General features: G+C 37.3%; 1 protein-coding gene and 1 pseudogene across 15 annotated transcripts in view; one reads left to right on the forward strand and one right to left on the reverse strand.

The window, feature by feature from the left end:
* The window catches only part of Tenm3 (teneurin transmembrane protein 3), a 2467413-nt gene that overhangs the window by 1154872 nt on the left and 1292272 nt on the right, over positions 1-20269 (reverse strand). The window lies entirely within an intron of this gene.
* On the forward strand, positions 173-968 carry LOC100723638 (large ribosomal subunit protein eL6-like; annotated as a pseudogene).

Raw genomic sequence — 20269 nt, forward strand, 5'->3', positions numbered from 1 at the left:
GCATAGAAATTACTACCTCACTAAGCATTAATCTACCTCAAGTAGTGGGTTTGTAGGCTGCTGAATTTAGAGCATATTTAAATAGTATAAACTTTAAGTTGGAACATCTATAGGAATAAGAAAGCAAGAATTAGGATGATGTTTAAGGGGGCGCACTTTTCCATTCTCCAAAATGGCAGGTGAAGAAACTGAGAAGCCAGTTACTAAATTGAAGAAATTCTAAGCCAACAAGGCTGGCACTGGTAGAGAGGGTAATGTGTACGTTAAAAAGCCTAAGAAGGGGCAGCCGCACTGCAGCCAAAACCCTGTGCTGGTTCAAGGAATTGGTAGATACTTCCTACCTGCTGTGTATTCCAAAAAGGCTTTGTACAAGAGAAAGTACACAGCTGCCAACTCCAGGACTGGGAAGAAAAAGAAGGTGAAGGTTCTCACTTCTGACATGAAACCGGCTGGTGGTGAAAAGAATGGTGGTACCCAGGTAGTTTAGCTTCAAAAATGCCTACATACGTCTCAACTCAAGATGGGTCCAAAAAAATCCACAGCAAAAAACCTTTCATCAGCATGTGACCAGCTCGATCATTCTCACTGGGTGCCACAGAGGCAAGAAAATGGTTTTCCTGAAGCAGCTGCCCGGTGGCTTGCTATTTGGGACTGGGCCTCTTAACCTTAATCACATTCCTCTGCACAGAACACACTAGAAATTTATCATTACTACCTCTGCAAAAATTGATATCAGCAATGTGAAAATCCCCAAACACCTCACTGATGCTTACTTCTGGACACCAGCAGGGTGAGATTTTCAACATGGAGAAAGAAAGATACCAGATTTCAGAACAACACAAGGTCGATCAGAAAGCGGTGGATTCACAGATTTTATTAAAAATCAAAGCTGTTCCTCAGCTTCAGGGCTATACAAGATCCAGTTTTGTTTTGACAAATGGAGTTTACCTCACAAATTACTATTCTAAATTTCTTACCAAGAACCTAATTAAATAACTGATATGTTTTTTTTTTTTTTAAAGATTCAAAGAGGCTAATTTAAATGCTTTTATTTTAAAATCAGGGGAAGGTTTCCTTCTTAAATAGTTCAATTTTTAAAATTTTGGGTGTACTGTGGAACGAGATTTGATATTACTGATTACAATCTTTTATTTGGCCACACATTTGCAATGAAATTTTTTTTTTATGTTTCCTTTTCCAGACCTACCTTCTGTAAACTAGTTAAAATTTTTCTTTCATTTCACTGAGATATTTTATTGTCACCAGTAATTCAAAGGAAATGCATTTATTTTTAATATTTTTCAGGGTTACAGTGTGATATATTGATATGAATATATAGTATGAAATGATCAATTCAGGGTAATATGCATATCACCTCAAATATTTATCATATTGTTCTCCCTTTTATCTTTTTTTTTTTTTTTTTGAGGCAGAGTTTTTACTATGTACTTTAGGATGCTGTTGAACTCACTATCTTGCCCAGGTTTGCCTCAAACTGGTAGCAATCCTCCTGCCTCAGCCTCCTGAGTGTTGGGATTACAGGTGTATGCCAACACACCTGCCTGAACTTATCTAAGTCTTAACAGTAAATTTTGAAGGAGTTGAATCAAAATATGACAGCATCTTATGAAGTTTTTAGGGAAATTATGGTTTAAATCTACTTCTGGCTGACAAAGATAAAATATATAATTTCTACAGAAATTCTTATTAATTTCCACAGTATTTTAAAAAGCAGATGGGATGAGTACATTTCCCTTGCATGTGAATATTTATATCACTTCAACTATAAAAAATATGAATGATTGAAGTTTTGGCAATTGGAACTCTCCAAACTCTTTGGAGTTTAGTAGATTAAAGATACTCAGAGATAAAGAATAAACAACTTAAAATGGTATAAACAATGCCACAAAATATTTTAGAGGAATGTATACTACATACAAATTTTTTAACTATGAGAATATCCTCATCACATGCGTAAGTTGGAGGAAAACTCAAGGAACATAGTCTTTATAATAGAGATTGAATGAATTCAAATGCCCTCACCTATTTGTTTCCTTATATTTTTCCTTTTCCAAAAAAAACTATAGTCTCAAAAAGAAAGCATATACACTTAATTAGTATCATTCTACAGCTGCTCCTTAATCATCCTAAGATGATAAATATGTGTCATATATGCATTCTGGGCTATTTCTAATCTAAATGAGTCTAGACTTGTATACCTGATACACTACATAGGAACTGGAAGGAAAATTAGTACCATGATGGAAGAGTAAAATGTACTTCACTATTCATTATTTATGTTTGGTAGTTTCCTATAAAAATGCTCTTAAGTGCAATAGATAAGATAGTCCATAGACTCTGCAGCAGGAATACGTCCTGGTTTCAAATGTAGGTGGAAGCACAGTAGTCTAGTTGATAAATAGGTTGACAGTCAAGTCAAATTTAGATCATTGTGAGATTTGAACATTACCAAAACAAAAAGAACTTTCATACTTGATATGTAAAAAAGGAAACTATAACCTAACCACCAGACAGTATGAAGATCTGTGTTATAATATTTCATAAATATACACTGTACATAATAAAGACATATCCATTACATACCTCCCTTCATTCTTACATGGTATTTTCTTACTAAGAAAAAAAGATTTGGGTTGTTTCCATTGCCAAATACTGTATAAAGCTTTGGGAATGTAGTGAAAAGTTACATAGTCTGTGGTCTCAAGGGAAGATGATAGACTGTTTTAGAGAAACAGATGACAGCAACGAAAAATAAGAAGGAAAGACAGAGCTCTGTAAGGGAAGGAAGACTGGACACAAGGCTGAGAACCTGGAGAAGGTGGCTTAGTAAGGGCAGCATGGATATCAAAGATGGACCCAAGGAACCCGGGACTTCTGCAATACTGGTTTCAAGTGGGTGAGGGATGAAAAGCAAAAACAGAAGAAAGTGAGAGACAGACTGCTTAGAAGACTTCATAGGATTTTGTTGATGACATTTAATTCCATCCTGAAGCTGATGAAGAGTTTTTTGAAGGATTTTAAAACTGAGCATGATTCTTGGTGCCTACCCAACACATTAGTAGGGGCACTGGAAAGATAATTAACACAGGTCTGTGCAGCACTTGGGTGTAGGCTGATTGTGTCTCTGTTGCATTATAACCTTTTATCTTTTTGAAAATCTGCCTCACAGCCCCTGTCATTTCTGATCCTTGAACTACACATAGTCATCCATTTTTTTTCCCCTGACTGCCCCTGTCTCATAGTTCTCAGAGCTGCTGCTTCTAAAAATGTCTTATATTCACTGATTCATTGAGTAGTTCTTTCCTGCTGGCCTTTCAATTAGGCAAATGAGTAAGCAAGTAAAATTTATATAGGAATGGTTTCCAAATTCTAAGATACCGAGTCAAATCACCAGAGCAAGGTGCAGATGATGTTCCTGGAGTAAGGATAGAGGGTTTCTGTTTTTAAAGAGGAACTTGTTAATCCTAACAGCTGTCTCCTGCACAGAGAAGAAGCAGGCTGTGCATTCTTGCTATGCCATGTAGTGTACTCCTACTGTCCTGCTCTTCCAGGCGAAGAGCCTCTGACTCCAGTTACCACTGGCCCAGGCTGGGAGCCTCTGAGTAAATTCCTTTATCTAGGGAAGGGGGATTCCAGAATGCTCAACCATGGCCGTTATAAGGCTTTGCAATTAAGTCTATTTTTCAATGTAAATTGCCTTGTTATATCTCTCTTTTATGATTTCAACTGAATGGGTGTCATAGCAGTTGTCTGCTCATGGACAGTTTCCTTATCAGAGGTACTACTTTCTGTTTTTTACATACAGGGAATCAAACTCAGGACCCTGTGCTTACCAGGCAGGCACAGTGCCACTGAGTTATATCCCCAGGCCCAGGCACTGTTTGGTGTTGAATCTAGGATGAGATTTTCTTCTCTTCCTTGTGTAATTCCTTGGTGTCCCTCATTTTCAGCTCCAAACTCAAAACCTTATGACATTTTAATCACAGTTCCCCCTCAGTACCCGTGGAAATTAGTTCTAGACCCCCCCCCTGGAGGAAACCCAAAACCTGTGGACACTCAAGTCCTTTCTGTAAAATGGCATAGTATTTTCAGATAACCTAAGCACATTCCCCAGTATATTTTAAATAATCTCTAGATTATATATGTATTTTATAAAATGGGAATGCTGTGTAAATATTTGTTACACTGTATTATTTTAAAAATTTGTACATCTTCAGTACAATTGTGATTTTTTTCTGAATATTTTCAAATCTAAAGTTGGTTGAATCCAAAGAAGCACAAGCCATGGGTACAAAGAGCTGACTATACTTTAATGCTTGCTTTCTCTTCACTCTTCAAAGTAAATATTTATTTATTAATGAACCTAGTTCTAGTAAAGAAGGAGAAAAAGTTGACTCAGAAGTATTACCATTGCAGATTTTAGTTCTGGATACAAATGATACAAACATCATAGTTCAAAATGTATCATAATTAAGATAATTTAGAAAACATGGACCACCAGCTCCAAAATAGTACTTTTCAGTGAGAAGTGTGAATTTCTTTAGGATTATCAGTTTCGCATAAACTGATCTCATCTTTCCAAACTTTTATGAAAGGAAAATGTCCTCATGACTTACAATACATTCCGGAAGGTTTTCTTGTTCTTAATCCTTCTTTGACAACAAATCCTAATCCCTGTTTTCTTTCCTAGGATGTAACATCTCTCATTTTTTTTTTTTTGTTATTCTTCCTTTTTCTTTCTAAAAGTGGTTATAATATCTTTTATTCAGTAATTTTAATTGATCTATCTTTAATGGGTTTTATTTATTAGAATAAATGTTTTTATATTACTATTACTGTTGCAAAACACTTTCATTTTTTGGAGAACCTAGGAGGACTCAGAACATAAAGTTATAGATGCTTTGATGGAAGAGATAGGGAACTGTCCAAAGACTGTGCCTTTCTTTTCGTTCTTTTTTTTTTTTTTAACCTCAGATTATCTTTCCTACATGTTCAGCACATCTTGACATTCACTGTAAGTGAACTAAACATTGTAAACATTTTTAAAAGGAAGAATATCAATTTAATAATATTTTCTGCTGTGAAACTCAACAACCAATCGATGTAGTCTAACTTTTCAGGGTCTCGAGAGCTCCACGATGATACCACATCACTATTTCCACCTCACACGATAAGCATTGTACACACACCCACATAAGACATTTATATCACTGCTGAACTCACATATGGAAGAGCTGGTGCTAAGCTCTACTGAGTGAAATTGAATGTTGACGCAGATAAAGCTTGAAAGGAGGAAAGTGAGCATTTAATTAGGGGGTTTTGCTGGCATCTGTTCTCTGGCGTTCAGATTTAGTTTTATTGTACTATTTAACTGTGATGCTCTACTCCACTGAAATAAATTACAGAGTTAAGAAAGTTCTTACACTTCCTTAGGCATTTATGACTTAAGAGGAGGACTCAGTCTCAGTCATACATTTGCCACTCAGTGAATTTTTTTTTATTTCATCCAATCTTCCAAATTTGCATAGTTTCTTCCTAGAGATACCCCTCAATCTCATCACCTCTGCAAACCTCTTCTCCCTATGCATTGTTTTGGCCATAACAGACAACATTTCAGTGTGAATTTAGATCAATGCAGCTGTCAGGTTCTGTTCTGTCCATTCTCATTCCTGATTGTTACTTTAATAAAGGGCTACTGGCAGGGAGCCAAACACCTGCAAGAAGGTCAGTTCTGAGATGCATCTAAAAACAGGAGAGGTCACACCCTAGGACTAAACACAGATTGTAAGATTGCAAAGCTTTCTCACAAGGGACAAGGAGTGGCCACTGTTGAATCCAGACCCAAAAATTAGTTACAGAGAAATTTAGTGAATCAAAATTGTTTTTGTAAAAAAGAAAAAGAATAATTTCATGTTAGCCATCAAATCTTTTCCATCATTTTAAGAGACTGATACCTTCTATTCTTCCAAGAAAACACTACTTTCAAGTTTTTCATTCCCTAGGAAAGAAGGCAGATCTTCACCTTGGTAATTGTCTCAGCGAATTTAACCATTTTCCACTGCATTACTGCCTAATCTTGACCTCTGTAGAAGAGTTGCCTAAAGATAAGGATTTTTGGGGGTGGGGAGTGGTCATAAAAGAAATTTTCTACTTTATATTCTTACTTAAGTATATGAAAATGACACATTCCATGTGTGATTTCTTTTTTCTCTTGATTTTGGTTTGACAATTTTTTAAAACTTTCAATCAAATTAATTCTATCACGATAAGAATCTCTGACTAAAAAACGGGAGGTGCCAGTGGGGAGGTCAAATTGGCTGTGTTCTACTCAATTTTATGGACATTTCTTCCTTCCTAAGGTCTCTTTTTTTCATCCTACCCCCACCTTGCCAAAAAAAAAAAAAAATGTGTTTGAAATAAGTTCCATCATCATGCTTGATGTCAGCAGTGCTTTTGGGTTTGCCAACAGAGAATAGATTAACAGCAATCCAGGAGAGAGCAAGTCAAAGTTTGACCTTCCTAGCAACAGTGGGGTGACATGAACAAAGACAAAACTGTATTCAGCAGGGCAAAAGTGGGACAAAGTAAGGTACTTGGCTATATTTGTTATTTTTAGCTTTCTCGCATGTGACAATTAGCACTTTAAATTAATTGAAATGTTACTTTCTACCCGAGTGGACATTTCAGCATATTTCCAAAACTTTACAGACATAACACACATACCTTGTGCTCAAATGACTAGTAAAATCATAAACAGGGAAGTAAACAACTAAAAAGTTAAATAAATAATTCATTTCTTTCCCTAGCATCCTCCCTAAGGTCAACCTTAAAATACTGCTTGTAAGGCATAATACCTACTTCAATCACATCAGCTGCTGGTCATTAATTGCTTCAGAAAAAGACAATATTTTATCCATCCTCTTTGGAGTTCGAGTGTGAATGGTGAAGCAAAAGAGAGTGAAACTGAGTGAAACATGAAAAGCTTGATTTGTTAGGACCCCTGCTGTCTGAAAAGAGATCAAAGCTCAGAGGGAGGCTGTAAAACAGCCGAATGCACAGCACTGAAACATGGCCTGTGGCAGCTGCTCTGGGCACTTGCTCACAACCCAGGTGTGCCTCCAATTCCACTCTGCCAGCTGAATCTTGGGAGCCGGCTACCTCTCCTCTTCCTTCATTATTTCTACGGCAGTCACGGAGGAGATGCAGGCTCCATCCATCACAATGCACAAATTCACAGTGCGCAGATTCAGCACAGGCCTAATTAAAGCTTTTCCTTTCATTTGTGGAGATAATTAGACTTTCATCTCACCAGGAAGCTTCAGAAAGATCTATTTCTTTCTTCAATAAAAGCTACATCAAACAAAAGCAGATTTTAATCGCCTTTTCTTTAGGGCATGAGTCAATAATGAAAGATGTCATGGGTAACAAAAAATTGTGTGCAGGAAAAAGAGGCAAAAAAAACGCCTAAGCAATGTTCTTTAATTAACATCATGTTTGCAAACACCATTAATTTCTCTCATTAAAATGATTTTTATCTGCAACTGATTGTTGATAAAACAATCGATTTGAGCATCTCATCTGTTTCACCGCTATGCAAGAACCCATCTGCTGTGCTCTAAAGCAGTAATCACGCAGGCTGTTAAGCAACATGTGAGAACAATAAAAAATGCATGTGTGTGTGTCAGGGATTTGGGAGGTTGACTGCAGGGCAAGGGCCACCTTTCCACAGGACATGTATAAAAAATGACTTGGTATCAAGCTAAAGGACAAAGCGTCACCAAGATCAGAAGTGCATAAATAAAAACACAAATTAAAATGTGCAGGCAGAAAAGCCTCCATCTGTGTTTAGGAATCATTTTGTAAACAGATTCTGAAAAGGAAGTCGGGGAATTTAGATGCATTTAATAGTGCGCCATGGGCTGGCGTGATGTAATTTTAGACACGTGTGTGACTTGTCTACTGTGGAAGACACTCTTAGTTTTTCAAAGGGAAGAGTGTCATCCTGAATATTATTTTGGAAAATGTTGACTTTAGGTTTTCCTCCCTGTGAAAATAAATTCTTCTGTGGGATATAGATAAGTTAGGGTCAGAGGACTGTTGAGAGCAGCTGGAAAAGTATAAGGCAGTATGAGACACCAGGAATAAGTAACAAATATTCACCTAGAAGGAGAAAACTTAGCCTTTGGGAAGGAATTCTAAAGTGATGCAATCCAAGTTCTTGTCCCTTCTACTCTGATCTGATGCCGTTGAATTTTGCCTGTTGCTATTTCAGAAATTTCAATGAAAGTGACCAAGACCATATAATTTTCAAATACACACAGTTTCTAATAGTTGTGAAGATTAGAAAATTCATTCTTCACTGAATTACTGACTGCCTCTCTCTGACTTTGGTTGTAGTTTTATCATTAGATTTAGAGCTACTTTAGAGTCATCTTCAGCGATGGTTTTCAGTACCCAAAAGCATATTTAGTTTTTCCCTCGTCCCTAACTTTTCATGATAATTCCTTCAGGAATTCTTCAGATGATAAGTTTTCCTAAGTTTTTCAGGATCCTAACTTTTTTCCTTTGAATACCCTCAAGAGATAAATTTTCCAATTAAGGTACAGCATTCAGAAATCAACATTCTTTCCGAGATACCATCTGAGGTGGCCCTCATAAAATATGTCATCATGCAAACCTGTCAAATATTTTAAATGGGTTTTTCTTTACTAGAATACAGTGGTTCATTTGTAATAAATAAAATGATATTCCATCCCTATAACTTTCTGTAAATTTCACAGTTGAGAATTCTCAGGAATAATATTATTCTCCATTGATACAGTGACTTAGAATAATTAAAGCTGTTACTAGTTACATACTGTCTTTGTCTTTAATAGTCTGCATCATAAGATCTGTAGTATGGAAAGTTTCTGTTGATGATATACCCAAGTAGTTAAAAATTAAATTTTTTTATCAATTCACCAATAATTCCGTTCCTCAAACTAGAAACAATTGCTTGACTTATCAAATGAATACTTGAGTATTAGAAATTGATGAAAGTATGTGATTTGCAAAATTCTTTGTCTTTGGAACACTGAATTCAGACAGCTCAAGCCTCTGGTTAATTTTCTCAGCAAAATAAAAATAGACACATTTCATGTAACTTACCCTATTAGATGTTGTAGAAAATTCACTAAAAAACAATCACAAGGTTGTGTTAATAGTCATTGAAAAGAAAATGATGCTGTGGTGTGTTACTACAAGTTTATCTCTTTTTTTTCCAATGTTTAACATAGAATCTATTAACTTTCTGGGGAACAAAAGGAAAACTAGGTGTCAACAGTTGTTCAAACAAAAATTAAACTCAGCCCTTGTTCATATGTAGGATTCCTGAATCATATTATTTACTGTTGGGTACCAAAGTTGCAACTTAAAAAAAAAAAACAAAAAAAAAAAAAAACAAAGTCTTTTCAATTATCTACTCCGGATGCACTGCCACACCTGCTGCCTGCTAAAGTGACCAGCATTTTAACAATTTCTTCCTGTTGGAAGAGCAAACAGTGCCACTTCCGATGAGAAAGCTGTCCATTAGCCCACAGATGAGAAGTGCTGAAAAGTGGTGCTGGTGGTCCCCAGGGAGAGGGCTCCTCACAGCACACCTGATATCGAGCAGAGCAAATTGGTGTCTCGAGGTCATTTCAGAAATCAGATTATGTGCATGACAACACAAGGCACCGCTGCTATGCCATCTGCCTCGTCCACACCTGGTACGTTTAACCCCAAAAGCTTTTTCCAGTGTCAAATCAGTGTGTTGTCTTGAGGCAGTGTTTCAGGCTCCATCAGACAAAGATCAATTGCATGTCATCACTCAGGCTGGCAAGGCTAAGTAAACAAATTTATGATGTTATTAGAGATTAACAAGATTTAGCAAAATATACAACTGCTTGATACTACAGTGCACTTTGGGGATTTTCTTGATTTCATTAACTATGGCAGAAAGTCGTCCAAAATACATGCAGAACTATAAGCTGTACCATTTTGGAATGGGTTGATATTTCAAAATATAAGTGAATTTTTGGGAGGTGGGAACTTCAACCCTACCCCCCAAGTCAATTCACCTTACATAAGATGGCTTGACTCCTAAATTTCCTCCAAAAGCCTTTTTAGCTCATTGGATTATAGCTGAACTACAATATTAATGGGATTTTCCTGAATTCTGAAGGGTCTTAAAAATCAGTAGACTTTTTGTGGGGAGGAGGAAGAAGATGGTAATGAGAAAGAAGTAGAGTGCAGAAAAAAAAAAAAAAAAAAAAAAAAAAAAAAAGAAAGTGGAAGAGGAGGCAGAGCAGAAAGACAGGTTTTCTTCTGTTTTATGTAGATAAACAATTTAAACCAGCATAGTTGCCTATACTGTTTTTTCCTGGTCTTGCCCCTTACCAATCTCAAGCAGACTAATCTCAGCAGACTGGAGAGAACAGAAGGAGGGTGGCGGATATTCAGAAGAAGTAAAGAAGGGTGACAAGTGTGACCTGTGGCTGCGGTGGAGGGTGCTTCTGGAATCAGGGGCAGCAGCAAGAGCTGGGCATCATCTGAAAGTTACGGCTTTCCAAGTCAGAAGCTGCTCTTGTTCGGAATGCTCGCTCCAGCTTGGTCATACTTGACAGTGAGGGCCATGAGGACGAATCACGAAATTTCTGGTTAACACCCTCCAGCCCCCTGCTCAAGTGCTGCTCAAGTGTGAAGCAGGTAGCTCCAAGTCTGATTAAGGCAGAGTGCTAAAGTGGATGGAACCTGCTTTGTCACTAAAACCTTGGATTAAACAGCAGGAAAAGAGGAAATGCTGCTGGCACTTAGGAAAGAATAGGAAATAAACAGTGTACTTGGAGACATTTCCAGCCAAGGATCGGTTAGTTTCTAAAGCACCTGACAGCTCCTTCAGAGCTTTAGTTTCTATGCAGCCCGTGCAGCTGCTGCTCTTGGAGGGGATGGGCCAGAAAGGATTTTGGTACTAAAATTTCAGCTGAGAACCCCTGGCAGGGGAAAAGCGTTGTCCCTCTCTGAGAAGCATATCAACTGGGGGATGCTGACTCTCAGCAGAGAAGGTTTTTCTGTGTTTTTGTTAGCAGCAGGTAGATATCAAGGAGGTCCCAACCTCAGCAGCTCTGCATTGCTGCCTGAGGGACCTTGACTCTCCCTCTGGGCCAGAACAGTTTGCTGAAGGAGAAGCACTGTTCCGTGCTTCACACGTGATCTGCTTTAAAGATATGTCTGAAGTTTTTCATCTTTTCAGGCCTCTTTTGGAGGATAATTTGAGTGTTTTGCTTTTGCAATCTACCAATAAAACTGGAGAAAAGAAGAAAGAAGTTTTATATACATGTATCACAAAGTTTTACTATACGAACAATCATACTTTTATTTATGTTAGAGTTTTGAAAGTGCCTTCAGGTTTTAATGAAGACCATGGAGGTCAAAGGGAAGTGGTAAGCGGTCATGGCTAGTGCGTGGCCCAGAGCAAATACTGCTTATAAGACCTTATGACTCACTAGTGATTTGGCCAGTGCTTCGTTCTGTGCAAATAACTGGTGTTATTGCTCTCCTTCCTCAGGGAGTTCCGTCTATAACCTACCATACACCTGTGGGATGCCCAACTGACTTTGGACTTGTGTGAAGAGAACTTGACTAAGTTCCAATATTGACCTCACTCTGAGGCAAAGACTTGGTTCTAGTGTGGTCTCCTTTACCCTCCTTTGGCTAGGTGGGTACTGTATGCTAGGCCTATAAAGGAAACCCCATCATTGCCACCAAAAAGCTGAGAACCAAGCTGGGCTCCTGATGAGAGATACGTTATTTCAACCTGCAGAGCACAGGATTGAGGAGAATTCCCACAAGCTCTGTTCTCCTGCCCTCACCAACATTTAGGAGCCCACATACCTATCCTCTTACCATCTTGATTTTCTTGCTTTACTCCAGACCTTCCCATAAAGAAGAGAGATCTGCTTGATTGTAACAAGACAGTCAGGTACAGGTAACTTCTGTCTTGCTACCTGTACCCACAGCTGGATGACTAGGTCAGGTTTTTTTGATAGATTATTTTTAGGCCAGTAAAGTTGAGGGGAGAGTACAGAAGGTTCCCACACCCCTTTTCTGTCCACAGCCTTGCCTGCTAACAAGCATCCTGCATTAGTGGGGTATATGTATCCCAAAGGATGACCAAAACTGACACATCATTATCAGCCAGAGTACACAGGTCAAGGTAGAACTCCATATTGGTGTTGTGCACTCTAGATATGCTGATAAATATTATACTGTATCATTTAAGAAATAATGTAAAGGAAAATAAAAATTTGCATGTTTAGTAGAGGCGCAATTTTAAGAAAATTCTGACTGTGGTTAATTGGACTCCTGGATGTGGAAACCACAGATGCAGAGGGATGCCTGTATCATGGACAGCCCTGCAGCTGGACGTGGCTCTCCTCCTGCTTTCCTTTCCTTCTTGTTTGTGTCCCAGCATGCCCGGTAGTTCATCCTTTCTAGGTTATGTCATCTGTATCCTCACACTCTGCCACCAACTTGCCACACATGAATTCCTTCTCACAGACTCACATTATGTTTATATTTGATTATCCGGCTTGTTTCGTCTATTTGTTAAATTGCCCACTTTGCACCCTTGAATTCAGTAATTTCTACGGTGATATTTATGGCTATGAGTTTTCCGTGAGTATAAAAATACCAATTCCTGTACTATCATTGAGAAATGATTTTCAGGCTTGGAGCTGGGACAAGAAATTCCCTTTCAAAGGGATGAGACATCTCCCAGATCTTCACTGCTTCTGTGTCCTAACGCCACTTCGAATAGAGACCAGAAACAGCTGCATGTGCTTACGGCCTGACACCTCCAGGAAGGCCACACATGGCGCCAACTCTTTAAGTGACCACTTGCAGCCAAGTCCCTAGGTCATTTTCTGCTGTGGTAACTTCTTTGCTTTTGTTGGCCTAGAGAGGGCAGCTGGTGACTGTGAGGTGGGCAGGAAGCCGGGCATGGGCAGGTGAGCAGTCAGGTCATTAGCGATGGCCACATGGCTAAAAAAAGTGTTCAGCAAGGCTTTAAGGGGTGCCAAAGGTAGATCAGGAATCTCCTCTTACCAACTTGTTCAGTCAGCTCTGCATATTTAGAGTTGTCTTTGAAATTAAATCTATCCGCAGTGACTAATGGAAGGTCAGATCTAGCCAGGGTGCTATAAATTTAAAAGAACACCTAGAAATTACTAAGAGGCTAGCCAGAGCAATTCATTCCTTTGTTGAGAGAATAAAGCATGCATTTCTGAGTAGAGGAGTTGTCTACTATTATATATAAAGGCAAATGAAAATAAGAACAAATAGAGGCTATAAACACATGCATATGATACTACTAAGTGCAAATTTGATTATACTAAGTAAACCAGTGAAGATGACAGTTTTATATGTCCTTTCTACATATATTTCTTGATAATATACAATAAACATTTGATTTACAAAATGGAAGCAACTGAAATTTATAGAGTGTAAACATCTCAAGTGTATGAACATCTGATTGATGACACAGAGAGATCAACCTGTCCAGGTTCTCAGTCTTTTCAACCATGGCCACAAACTACACTGCAGCTGTGCTGTGTGTGTGTGTGTGTGTGTGTGTGTGTGTGTGTGTGTGTGCGTGCGTGTCTGTGCGTGTGTGGTGTGTGTGTGCATGTGCGTGTGTATGTGTGTAGAAAATAGCTACATTGGAGAATCTGTATTTTTTGTTTTACTGTGAGGAGTGGATTTTGTTTCATCCAAACTTTTGGTGAAAAAGAGACTTTTTAAGAGAAACAGAATTCAAAATCAGTAATACCAAATAAAGCATTTAGAAAGCTGTGTTCAACTAGCCGCCCATATTGCATCACTTGCAGCAGTTTTCTTTTTAGCTTTATTCTTCCAGAAAACTCTCAGTCCAGAGAAGTTACCCATCCTAAATCCCAAGGATGAAAGAAATGAGGCCCATAAAGACCCAGCCAAGCCTCTACTCTGTCTTGTAATATTTTCAACATATAATGATGACACCACATTCTGACTGCAGGGTTTTGTGTGTGTCTCCTTCTCCCTCTAGGCCTCCTTTTCATTGTCTAAGGTATTTCTAGTGTGAATACAGGGATAAAGTATGTAAATCCCTAGGCACTAGTCTGTAGCTAGTGTGTTATGAGTAGAGTTTTAGTCTTACATTCTAGTTCTCTTTTTATTCTAAGAGCTTATAGACACTGATCTTTGACTTCTCTGTTCTTCTTTTGTCCACCAACCATATATTCTTATTATTCTATGCTTTTCTTGTAAGTGGTAAAAATTATTACATAGAATTAGTAAAAAGTTGTGAGAAATCTCCTTTCCATCCCCTCCGTTTTTGTCTCAGACTTTATGATAAATAAAATTATTGACTAACAGTAGGTTATGTATGTTTATACACATAAAAAATATTTATTCCTAAAATTGTAACTTTAAACTGAAGTCAAAATAGTGACGGGTCCTTGAGAACTCATAATGTTGCTCCATTTGCTTATCACTGGCAGTCACTTAGAAACATCTGTTTCACACCCTTGACCATGTTTTTTCTCACCAGTGCATGGAACAGAGTAATGGAACCATGGAGTTAGAAGTGACCATTCAGGCCAGGATTTTCTAGATTGTGAGTTGCAATGCATTACTGAAACATGAAATCAACCTAGGGAAGACACAATAGCATTACAAATTAAATCTGTTAAACTTGACTAGAATCCAACATATGGGTGAATTATGTGGAATAAAGATAAACATTATTGTAATCATTTTATTTGTTACAGCTATTCATAATATGTAATTTCTTCCCTACTGTGAGTCATAGTAAACAAAAAAAGTTACTATCTTCCCATTCCTCTAGTTAATGCTTTACTAATGAATACTTACTAGTTAATACTAGACAAGATGCCTTGCCCACTTCTCTCTAATAGGTTTGTCTTTAAATATCTGATTGAGTCCTATCAGCTGGTGGTGAGTTAATCTTCGTTCATTTTTTCAACTACAATGTTACAGTCTGTTTAGGAGAGAAAAAAAAAAAATGACATCCATCACCGTTAGGGGTGATTCTATTTTTTGGATTGCCACAAAGAAGTACATGTGTCCTTCTCCAGATGTTAGCCTTTTCAGTCTTTTAAAATTGCTATAATTTTCCCACTGAATTTTATCATTGGTATTTTCTTCAGCAGCCTCACATGTGGCATTGTTTGCCACCCACTTAGGCATATCACACCTTTTGTCTGGAAGCAGCAAGTGTGTAAACACTTAGATACAACGTACTTAGAATTGAATACACTCCTCCAGAGGAGGCTACAGGATTTTCATCTCTTTGATTTTTATGTCATGCCTCTATTAATGTGACACGTTAATGTGATATTTGTTACTTTATCACACATGTTAGTGTTACTAAATTTGCTTTTTGTTTCTTTGATTGCTTTTTTTTTTTTTTTTTTTTTTTTTTTTTCTCAGAAAATCAAACTCATGACCTTGTGATTGCCAGACAGGCATTGTACCTCTGAACTTTATCTCTGGCCCCAGAATTACTAAATTTATAATCAACTAAATGTGATTTTCACAGACATTATTGCAAAGTCTTATCGATTACATCCTAAAACTTACTTAACTCTTTGGAGGGAGAAGGAATGCAAGTTGAAGACTGTAATTCTTCTCAGAGGGAATACCTGATATTCAAGCCTGTGCAGATCTCTTTGAACCTAGATACTGCCAGCCTTTAAATTATTTTTCACAAGTTCACATTACCTACAAACCTGAGAAGCATGCTAGCTATGCATTTAAGCCTCTGATTGAAATTTTGAGCTGGAAGAGAATATCCATTTTTGAATGTTTGTATTGTATGCGTTTCTGAGTTGGCTGTGCAAAAACCAGAGCATTTTCTATCATTTTCATCACTATAAATGATGTTGGATTTCCTGACTCTCCAGTTTGTCTCCATGGCACACCTACCATTGAATAGGAATAACATTTATTGAGTTCACCTTTCATTAACAACAAGACATATAAAGTGTAATTAATATAAAGCAAACAGTGTGGGCTGCCAATTTGTTGATTATAAAAATAATCAACCAAGTATATCTATTTATTAAAGCTTCAAAGACAGTAGATCCTGATGCTTCAAGACAAAAAGAAGTTATTTCTCTAGTTTCTTGATTTTTTAATGTTAATGGTTTTAAAGATCTTTTACACATTTTTTTCTTCTTCACAGAGACAGGGCCTCATGATTATTTTGTCTATACATTAACAAGGTTTATTTACTATTCCTGCAATATCTGCAATACTTTTGGGTCTTCTTTCTGAAAGAGTTGCTGGCCCAGACTGGACACTTTAACCAGGAAAAGCCTCAACCAAGTTAGGGGGCTCCTGCCTCCCCCGCCCCTATAGATTTACCTGTAACCCTATACCCCCATCCCTAATAACCTGTCCCTGGCACCAAACGTGTGCCAATGAAATACCTGTACATCCCTAATGCCCCTTGGGGTCCGCCCCAGACAGAGGCTACTTATGGGCCTCACTCCACGTGTTGGAGAGAAGAAGAAAGGGAGAGTGTGTTCCAGAGAGAGACCGCCGGCCGGGGTGGAGATGCTGTGCCCCGGGGCCGGGGGGGGGGGGGGGGGGAGGGGCTCTCCCCGCATTCCCGAAATAAAGGTTACTTATATTTTATACTCCTTTCCACCACTCCTTCCTCTCCTTCTCCACTCCTTCCTTCCTTTCCCCTCTTTTTCCTCTACTCTTCTCAGACCTAACACCTTCATGTCAACCCTTTGTCCTCATCCATGTCTCCTAACCATCACTATTATGTAGACAAAAGGATAAATTAGAAATGGAGGACAGAGAAATATGTATACCCGCTGTATGTTAGTGGCCAGAGTGTTGCAAAGCTCATAAAGAGTGTGCTAGGCATTTTCATTTGCATCTTGCTTATGAAAGAACTGCTATCAAAGATGTAATTTTATTCCAAGATCAACTAACTAACTGGCAGAGAGTAGATACATTTATGTTTCACTGTATGCATATTAGGATGAAAATTAAATGTGTATATGTGTATATTTATATCTGTATCTCTAATACAGTCTGTTCTCAAGTAAAGTACAAAATCCTAGAAAAATCTCTCTCAAACTTTTAATTCATTCAAAATATTGGTTATGGAAAAAATAGGTCTAAAAGCCTTAACATTTTGGTGGATATGTGGGAGGCTGAATATAAATGCCATTTATAATTGGAGTCTAAAACTCTGAATCACCCTTCAATGAACCTTATAAATAATAGTAATTTCTCTGTGTTTAGAGGGATAGAAATTTTTACTGCCCACAACTTTTGCTAGATCAACCTTTGATTATCAAGATACAATTAAAGAACAAGGGTAATATGTGAGTGTCATTTATCCTTAGGGCTCATAAGTATAAAAACAGTAACATACTGTGAAAGTAATGGTAACACTTAGAGGTCCCATTATTATTAATTCATTTGACATTCACTGTAATCACACTGGTCTTAATGAATTCATTTGGCATGTGCATATTACATGTACTTTCAAACACACTCCATTGTAAATCAGTGCTAATGAATGTGCTGAGCTAAGGTAAACTATGATTTCTTTTAAAGGAGCATTTGAAATCAAACATTTAAAAGTTACAGATTGACATTTTAGTTTGGTGGCAAAAAAATCATCTAAAGAACAGTAAAGTAATTTTATTTTGCCATAAAAATCTATTTTCCTAAATTTTAATTACATATGGCTTGTGAGTAAATGATCTCTTACCAGCATCTTTAAACAGATATACATGTGTGCAGTGTTCAGAAAAATAAAGTAAGACATAAATGAACAGTGACAAAATTGTATCGTAAGTATGCCAGTATACTAAATGCTAAAGACAAATACTGAGTAGCTTTCAAATATCACACCAGTCAAATATTTACTTTTGTCTATAAAATAAATAGCTGTTATCACATCTGAAAATTAGCCTGTCATTTAATCGCCATGTCTGGTTTCTTCTACTCTGTTACTTTTTTCCTTAGTCTTGTTAGACTGGTCTGAAGCCCTATTGTTCTTTTGTGTCACAGCTCTGGTGATCACAAAATGTATTCAGTACTTATCACTGGGACTTAATATCCATGGTGCTATTTTCTGAGCATTTGCTCAGATACCTTGCTAATGTTTTGCTGGTATCCACTCTCAGTTCACTGGAGACATATTTTATCTCTCAACAGTAAGTACTTCAAGAGTTTTATGGTGTGTGTGTGTGTGTGTGTGTGTGTGTGTATGTGTTTTATGACCCTTTTAGTATTGCCTAGGATATTTTTGGATGTTTCCTAGCTTTTGTTGATTTCCATATTCTTTATGTGTTAACCATTTGTATTAAATATTTCTCTCAAATACCTCCATTTTATCTAATGAGAATTTTTCTCTTCTCCGATGACCTTGAACCCTGTAGCAGATTGAGTTCCTTCCTTATTTTCCATGGACACATCTGCATAGACACAAAATCTGCTGCATTCTCTCATTCTCCTTAAATCTAATTTTCCTTTTATTCTAGATGAACTTTACACTCAGAGTTTCCTAGTTATATAGCATTGCTAGGATTTCAATTTCTTTTCTTTTCTTTTTTGTTCTTTTTCTTTTTATCGGTACCGGGGATCGAACTCACGACTGCCTGCTTGCAAGGCAGGCACTTATGTATCTTTTCAAACAAACTCACATCTCTCTCTCTCTCTCTCTCTCTCTCTCTCTCTCTCTCTCTCTTATGTACCCTAAATGTTTGCAAAGGAGTTGCCTTAAGAGGTTCTAGGTCTAGTGGTCAAATAGGTAGTTAAGCCCTTAAGTAGTGACCCTATTCCAGTATGGAGAGAAACAAGTGATGTTTTGAGATTTCTCTAGACATGAAAGAGGAAGTACGGAAAAAGTTTTCTAGAGCATTTTTACTTCTGTATACATCTTTTTTGTGGTGTACTGAAGCCCTCCAGAACACTGCAGGTATTGTGGCCAATGCTGTTGATGTGCTCCTCTTCCCTCTAATTTATTCTCATAAATCTGTAAATAACTTCATTCTTGTACCTTATAGCTCTTATTCTCTAAAGACTTGCTTATCTTTATAACTTGGTAAACTGTAAACTTGAATAAAAAGTCTTATGCCTGTGCATGTTACCATTTGGCTCTTAATCTTTAACTTACTGGCTAAATTGATACTTTGTTGGTAAGTCATTTTGAGTAGATAAATATAGGGCTGGTATTAAGGCTGAATATCCAAGAAAAAAATATCACAAAGACAGCTGAATTTTAGAAATATGATGCTAGATAGGGGTATAAAAAGCAGATTGGAAGAAAATGAGAGCTATGTACTGGCAAATTAAAAACCAATTTTACTAGTTCAGATGAGAAATTATGAGCTCTTTAATGAAGAGGAAAGACAAAGAAGATAAAACACATAATGGAATTACTTCACATGGAAACTCCTATTAGAAGTTGGGGAAGGGAAGAAAATCTTATTTTAATGTAAAAGACCACTGAATAGGATAAATGAAAAAAACAAGCAGAGTTCAGTAGGTTTGGACTCTCAGCTGTTGAACTTTTAGTGGTTGTATATTTCTGTTAGTGGAGTTGACTGCTAGATAGCTAAAAGAACATATGACATAGTCATTAATGACATTTATTCTAGAAATAACTTGGTTCAGATCTTCATGAATCATCTATAAAGTGTGCAAACTTGGACCAGTTACTTTGAACTGTTGAACTTTTAGTGGTTGTATATTTCTGTTAGTGGAGTTGACTGCTAGATAGCTAAAAGAACATATGACATAGTCATTAATGACATTTATTCTAGAAATAACTTGGTTCAGATCTTCATGAATCATCTATAAAGTGTGCAAACTTGGACCAGTTACTTTGAACTGTTGAACTTTTAGTGGTTGTATATTTCTGTTAGTGGAGTTGACTGCTAGATAGCTAAAAGAACATATGACATAGTCATTAATGACATTTATTCTAGAAATAACTTGGTTCAGATCTTCATGAATCATCTATAAAGTGTGCAAACTTGGACCAGTTACTTAACTAGCCTATGTCCCTGTTTCCTAGATTATAAAATGGAAAACAGTACACTTCACAGAGCTATTATGAGAACTGAATGGGTTAGTGTGTTTAAATCAATTAATTAATATCTAGCTCTATGTAACGCTGCCTAGTAAGTCCCATGTA

The sequence above is a fragment of the Cavia porcellus genome, unplaced genomic scaffold (assembly GCF_034190915.1).
Source record: "Cavia porcellus strain 051 isolate PalLab524CR breed Dunkin Hartley unplaced genomic scaffold, mCavPor4.1 scaffold_24, whole genome shotgun sequence".
In the NCBI taxonomy this organism is placed as follows: domain Eukaryota; kingdom Metazoa; phylum Chordata; class Mammalia; order Rodentia; family Caviidae; genus Cavia; species Cavia porcellus.